This window comes from Fukomys damarensis, unplaced genomic scaffold, assembly GCF_012274545.1.
Source record: "Fukomys damarensis isolate Sample0158 unplaced genomic scaffold, DMR_v1.0_HiC HiC_scaffold_25, whole genome shotgun sequence".
In the NCBI taxonomy this organism is placed as follows: Eukaryota; Metazoa; Chordata; class Mammalia; order Rodentia; family Bathyergidae; genus Fukomys; species Fukomys damarensis.
This window is the reverse complement of record NW_022900937.1, coordinates 30,175,782-30,183,257: the sequence shown is the minus strand read 5'-3', so window position 1 is coordinate 30,183,257 and position 7,476 is coordinate 30,175,782. Positions and strand designations below refer to the sequence as shown.

Sequence of the window (7,476 nt, the reverse complement as noted above, 5' to 3'; positions counted from 1 at the left end):
CTAGGATGTTTCATTATTGCCAGAAACATTCTAAGATAATTTTCCCAAAATAAGGGAGAAAACCTCATCAATTTTAAATCCATCACCTGATTTACTTATTCATTCTTTATTATACTCACTACTTAAAATTCAGTTGTATCTTTATTTACTTCTTTGTTAGTATCTACTTTGTTGACTAGAATAATATAAAACTCTTATGTGGCAAAGACTCTGTCTATTTGGTCATTGTTTGATTTTCATGTCAGGATGAAGCATTGAATAATGAATAATCAATAAAGAATCACTGAATAAATTCATGAATTCCTGACTTTAAAAGATACAAGCAAGCGCTCACTAAGTATTTTAAGCTGGCAATAGAAGCTACAGAATCCATAGCAATTTGACCAAGGCAAATGAAAACATCAAAATGCCAAGGTACGTATTCAAATATTAAGTAATCACAGCAACAATAAAAATCATATTCTACTTATAAAAAGTGCATGGGACTTCTTTTGAGTTGCAAGACGAAAAGAACTTAGAAACACAGCATATCTCATTCATCTTTATGACATAGAGTGAAAAACATAAATACCAGTTGTTTTTGAATATGTGTATAGACACCTTGATAATACCTCTCAGTATTACCATCGGTAACTACATTAAGCTACACCAGCATTCATAACCTTTTTTTTCTTCTAATCCTTCAACAGACTATGGATGAGGAAAATGTGGTATAATACACAATGGAGTACCAGTCAGCCACAGAAAGGATACATGCAGGGAAGTGGACGTATATTGAGACCATCATACTAAGTGAGAAACACCAGACACAGAATGAATATCCCATGCTTTCTCCAGATGAAAAACTCCAAATAATATTGGAAGAGCAGATGACAGAGGGTTGATAGGAAACAGGGATGTATACTTCGTGGAGATGGGATGGAGATCTGGGGAGAGGAGAGAGAGGAGTTGGGGAGAAATAAGGGAGTGGAAAGAACCAAGATCCAGTGTGTATATGTAAGATGAATTCCCTAAGACGAATGTAACTATTATGTATCACCAACTTACACAGACAATCAAAACAGAGAATAGACAAGACAAAAAGAAGTGATCATGAGTGCTGGTTTACCTTAACGCGGTTATAGACGGTGGTACTTAGAGGCACCGATAAAACTCTGTATTCACCACATTCGGGTTTTATCCAGAGCCCATTCTACAATGGAGAGTGTGAGTCATGTTAATTCCTTATCGTCACAATCCATTAGACCCTGGACCAAAACCTAGGGTCCGCGTGCTTGGAATTATCTAGGAGGGAAGATGAAATGCGAGGAGCTGGAGGCTCTGTTGTTAAGGGAGCGATTCTGAATCTAAAGAATCCTTAGGTGGAAGGAGCAGCCACCCTGGGAGGATCAGAGCGCTTCTCCAGCTCTTCTGCCTTAACGCAGGTAAGCTTCCCTGACCCACTGTGCCACGAGCACTTGACAGAGAAGAAGCAGCCGCTCAAGGTGGGTGTGGTGGTGCACACCTGTAATCCCAGCATGCTGAAGGCTGAGGCGAGAGGATCTCCACAGACCAGGCCAGCCTTGGCCAAATTGTGAGGCCAATTTGAAATACATAGCAAGACCCTGCCTCGAAAACAAAACATAATAACTCAGATGAAGCAACCACTGTTTCCCAGCACAGGTAAGCACACATCCGGTAACCAGGAGCCCGGTAGTTAATTCTTTCCTAAGCTCTCCAGTAAAAAAATGAGATCATTCCCAGTGATGAATGCAACTGTACTGTATACCCTAAAAAGTACCAAGAAACTCAACAAGAAAAAAACATGACATCAAATTTCCAAAGTCCAAAGAAAAGAGACGACTATAAGATAGAGAAAAATAAAAATAATCCATCATTATGATAGTATAATTTTCGCGTTCCCTCTACATCCGATTCTTCTTGCTCACAACAGGAGTATTAACACCCATCTGAAGTTTTCTTTACATTTAATTGGGGCGGGCAATAAATAAATGGAAAAATTCTATGAGCAGTTGTTGAAGAGAACTTGGACTCCATGTGGCCAATAAATAACATGATAAAATAACACGGGAAGGTGCTCACCCTGTCTTTATGAAGAGGTAAATCAAGATTAAAAGCAAAATGTGGTATGTTTCAGTGCTCATAATATTGGTGTTTCATGGTACGACAATATCCATGAAAATAGGAATTCTCATACTCTGCCAAGAGGAGTAATAATTTGTTACAATAACTTTAGAAAATATTGTTCCAATTATATTACACTTGACCTGTGGCCCAGCTGTACTCAGCCTTGATAATATACTTCAGTGAGAACATCAAAGTTAGATAGAAGTTGTGCAAAATTACTGTCTGATATCAGAAAAATTCAAAACAATCTGAGTCCATGCTGTCCAGTAAAGTATCCCCTCACCCTATGTGATATCAGACATTATTTGGTGGAAATGGGAAATTAGATATTATTTGGTGGAAAACATTGGAAAATTACTTAAATTTTATCATAAAGTTCTTCTAAGAAAAACTAAATGTGGTAGATAAAAAATGCTAGCATATTGTAAACATTTTATACTTTCAAGTAGGTGATGAGTATATAGGCTCTCGTGCTACTTTTTCCATGTCTTTTTAATATGTGAAATGCTTCCTTGACATGAAATTAAATAAAAATGTGTTGGGACAGTATGTTGATAACATAATATTAAACCGTGCATGTTTAAAAATCAACATGCAGATATAGAGGTCCTTACCTGGTCAAATAAATTCCACGGTGCCCGTTATTTCCATTTTGATTTAGGTGGTATTATCCTGGACTGAGGAAAGAAAATGTTATCTTCATGCAGAATTTATGTCACGCACCTATTAACCTCTATGGCCCCTCGGACAGGGTTAAGTGGTTCCTGAAGAAGTGGCATCATCAGGATCGTGAGGTTGCTGCAGTCACCGGTGAGTTTACCCACGGATGTTCACGGGAACGCAGAGTCGGGAGAGGAGTTCAGGTGGAAGTGATACCTGTGAGAAGTCTGTGGTGTACCAGGGGGTGCTGGAGGATGTGTCCCTGGAGCCCCTTTGGCTCTGGCGCTCTTTGCTGGCTGCTTGCATTAAGTGTGTAACTCCGTTCCCTTCTTCCATGATGCTGCCACCTTGGAACTGGCCGATTGTGGGTGGAACCCTCGAAAACTGTGAGACAAAACAAGTCTCTCTGCAGTCAAGATGTGAGGGTGAGGTGTTTTATCCTAGCAATAGGAAAGTCATCTAATAGACCCCAGTTCACAAAGTCAGTAGGTACCAGATTCTTTGTTGTAGATCATACTTTTCTATAATACACATCCACACACCCACACCCACACACACACACATGCACACTTCTGCCAACTAAGACTTGCAGAAGAAAGCACTATCATAACACGCAGAAGCAGGCATGTGCTGTGTAATGCTAACATCACCCCCATTTGTTGCACGCATCCCAGATTGAAAAGTAATATTCACTATATCTTGTTATGATATTTATTCATTATACATCGGGGAAACTTTGAGTTAAAATGATTCTGTGATGGACACCACAATAGCAGAAAAGGGAAAATAGCAAAACCTGGATTCATAACAAATTATGTTTGATCCATTTAATAAATTAGGTCCATGTGTGTTCTTCTGAGCATAGTAGCAGCTCAATTTAACATCTCAAAGAGCTAAGACAATAAAAGATGACATGAATTTTAAAAACTGTAGTTAAAATTATCTGTATAAAGATAAAAATACATTTTAATTTCAGGAGATCCCAAACTCCTGGCCTCCATAGCTGAAAACCCTAAACTAGAGTTCTAATGAGACAGTAAACATTTGGGCATGTATTACAGCTCGTGTTTAGATGCCCCCCCCCAAGCCTCATGCAGATGAGGTGGGACTTTCTTTTTCAGAGGTAGGTGAATCTGGAACGTGTGGTGCTGGGGTTAAGGGCAGTGAATACTAAACCACTACGTGTGAATGATTGGCAGGCACTGCCCTAATCTAAGAGTCTGAATGGGATAAAAGGGGCAGACAGATGCTGTTAAGCTTGTTAAATTCCCTTGTTGCCTTTGCTACCTTGTGGTTGCCATGTTGTTCCTGCTCTGCCCTGCCTTGGAGCTGGCTGATTATGGACTGAAACCTCTGCAAACTGCAAGCCAAACTCCTTGCCTTTTAACTTTGAGTGTCGGATATTTTGTCTCAGCAACACAATGTGGTATCTAAATTGAGAGACAAGAAAGAGTCAGAAAACACTCACAGGGAGACTGAGAGAGATGGAACAAGAGAAAGAAAGTAAGAGGATTTGAGAGAAATATGGATATTTCACTGAAGTATAAACTTTAGGGAATAGTAATGGAGAGACATTGGTTAATTAACTATAACCATCATAATATGATGTTTAATAATAGGAGAAATTGAATATCAGTGTATAGAAACAATGAATTTCCATAATTAGTCTGTAAATCATAAATATTCTAAAAACTCTTTATTGTTTAAAAGGACACAAGTAACAACAAGTGCAAAACAACAGGCCATTTTCAAAATAAGAGAACTTTGGAAATATGCAAGAGGCTGTCAGGAAAAAGTTCTCAGTAGATGTGACCCTGAGATGAGTTACTGAGGGAAAAAAAGAAGTTAACTTAGGATAGTTTGGTTTTGCACATAAGAAGGACAATATACAGTACATGTCTACTACTTGGGATTCAAAGAATCATCAAAATCTCTATTTATGACAAAAGAAAAAAACAGCAGAGAGAAAGGCACATATGAGTCTGTGTGGGCTAGGATGGAAAGAGGTCCACAGCCAGGACAGCAATTACCCTGATCCTCCTCTGTGAGAATCTGGAGAGCAGTGTATATAGGGGCACTGGCCAGTGGCTGTTCTGCAGAAGTGGCCCTCAACGAAGTTAACACAGAAGCAGAGGAGAGTATAAAATAGCCTCTGAAGCCACTCAAGGCAAGGTAAGAGGGTTGTGCGTTGTAACAAAATGACATTTCTCACTGGCAGATGCAGCCTAGGCTAATAACTTATTAATGGTTTCATGTTTTTGTACATCTACAGAAGCTTGTTAAAGGTCAAAGCAGGAAGACCATAATTGAATTCAGAATAACAGGGATAGTTGCAATAGCTTGATATACCCAAGTAAACCCCAATGTTCAAAAATAGGTTTCAATAGATTAATTCAGAGAGTGAATTCAATCCTTCTATGAACTTTAAGATTTCTGACATTTTGAATTTATTGAAACTTACTTTATGGTGTAGCATACTAAATGTGATTTTTTAAATAAAAAACTACAGCGGATTTTTAAATTTTAAAATGTATTACAGTAAAAGACAGGATGTCATTAATCTTCTTCAAAATATTCCCCCTTCCATTCAAGCACACTCATCCCAGTACTGTCTGCAGCAGCTCTGGAGTCCTCTTTCCTCAGAGTCTTTAGCTGCCTCCAAGTCCTAAATCAGTTTGAAACCTTTCCCCTTCATGGAAAGTTCCACTTTGGGGAAAAGCCAGAAGTCACACTGTGCCAGATCCGGTGAGTAAGGTGAATAAGGACACAGCGTCGTGTTTTTATGAGTTTGACTTTCTCTTGGATGGCGCTTGGCAGCCGCATTCACTGTATGTTTTTATCACACCTTAGAAAGACCCTCAGGAAAGAGGACTCCAGAGCTGCTGCAGAAAGTGGCGAGGACGATGGGATGAGCGTGTCTGAGGTGAGGGGAAGGATTTTTGAGAGGATTAGTGGCATCCTGCCTCTTATGGTATGTTTTTTTAAATTTTCATTTAAACATCTAATTAGCTTTTGTCATACTGCATACAGACTAAATAGAACATTGAAAATGTCCTTCTTGCTAAGTAGTTAAGAATAACCCCTCTCCTCGACGTGTTCATGGAGAATGCATGGGTCCTCTTGACTCCATTTCCACTGAGTGGTGATGTGATATTTCTTCATCTTCCAGGTGGAGAGACAAGTGAAGGTCTAAGCAGAATGAAGACTTTTTACAGAGGCCATTGGTAACGGGAACAAACCCTCTCCTGTCAATGTAGACCTCCAAAGGACATAAACCGGCACTCCTGTTCCTCCCCCCAGCATGCGTAGTAGGTGCTTATTAGACAGCTGATGGTCCTGCTCACTTCACCAGTAGCTGTGACCTTTCCTGCTAGGGTGTCAATGCCTGACAAGAAGGTAATGCTATTGAGTGATTCAAGTGAATACATGAGGAAGAAACAATAAAGCCTAAATTTTAGGTAAGTTTGTGAAGATCCTACTCTAAAATGTAAAACAGCAAGGTTTATAGCCGAAATCAATCATCCCACTAGGACATTATAATTTAGAACTAAAATGTCCTTCCATAGTCTCACATGTTCAGGGGTGGGCCTTGGCAAGGGGGCGGGACCTGGTAGAACCATATCCATTAGTAGATTGTGACTTTGGAAGGCTTATCTCCTTCTGAAGCTCCTGCTTCTGCTTCCTGGCCACCATGAGGTGAGCAGTTTTCTCCCAGCAGGCTCTTCCAACATGCAATTTCTGCCTTGGAGCAGCCAACCATGGACTGAATTCTCTGAACACCATGAGCCAAGATAATCCTCTCCTCCTCTAAGTTGTGGATGTCAGATATTTTGTCAGAAATAAAGGAAAGAGACCAGTACGACCAAGAAAAAGAAGAATTTCAATTTGAAAGAGAAAATCCAGTGAACACAGTCTACTGTCAAGATGACCAGTGGTAGATTGACCTGACCAAGACTGTTTTACTTTTTATTTTGTGGTATAATGACTGAGCCCAGGGCCTTTTAGCATGGACTCCACCACTGAGTTACATTCCTAGGACAAAGTTTAGAATGACTACCATATCAACATTCACACCGAATGCTCAAAAGTTGAAAGAATAAATCGACAAAGAAATAGAGACCATCAGTAAAAATTAGAAGATACAAGGAAACTATAATGGAAATGGTAAAATTTGAAAATGCAATTTAAAAAATGAAATAAAACAAAACACTCAACAGGAGAATGTAGAAGGCAGAAGAATGAAGGAGAGAAAAATCATCCAAACTGAGTCACAGAAAGAAGATAAACTAAAATTTCAAAAGGAAAAGAAGCTCAGGAACAAAACCTCTGACGTTTCTATTGTTGAAGTTCTAGAAGAGGGCAAAATATATGAAATATTTTGGTGAAGAACAGAAAATATGGTGGAAGTCACAAAAATGGATAATTTTCCAGTTTATCAGATGTAAACCTGGACGTACAAACGGTTGAGTAAATACTAGAATCTAATTTCTAAAAAATGAAAATATTTCAAAAAATCTTGAACCCATCAAGAGAGAATGACATGTTTAAAATAAAGGGAAATGTGGAGATAAAAGCAGATTTCTCATTAAAAACTAAAACATTTTTTAAGCCTGAAACTAATCAGGAATTCTATACCTATCAAAAATTGTATTTAAGGTATGAAGAGGAAATCAATACTTTCTCAGATTC

At 38.8% G+C, this 7,476-nt stretch overlaps 1 long non-coding RNA gene across 1 annotated transcript; it reads left to right on the top strand.

The window, feature by feature from the left end:
- Positions 1 to 1,301: 1,301 nt before the first annotated feature.
- On the top strand, positions 1,302 to 5,993 carry LOC104865512. The gene is made up of 3 exons (XR_781181.1): positions 1,302 to 1,424; positions 2,789 to 2,937; positions 5,957 to 5,993. It is a non-coding gene; the product is annotated as an uncharacterized LOC104865512 (long non-coding RNA).
- Positions 5,994 to 7,476: the final 1,483 nt, after the last annotated feature.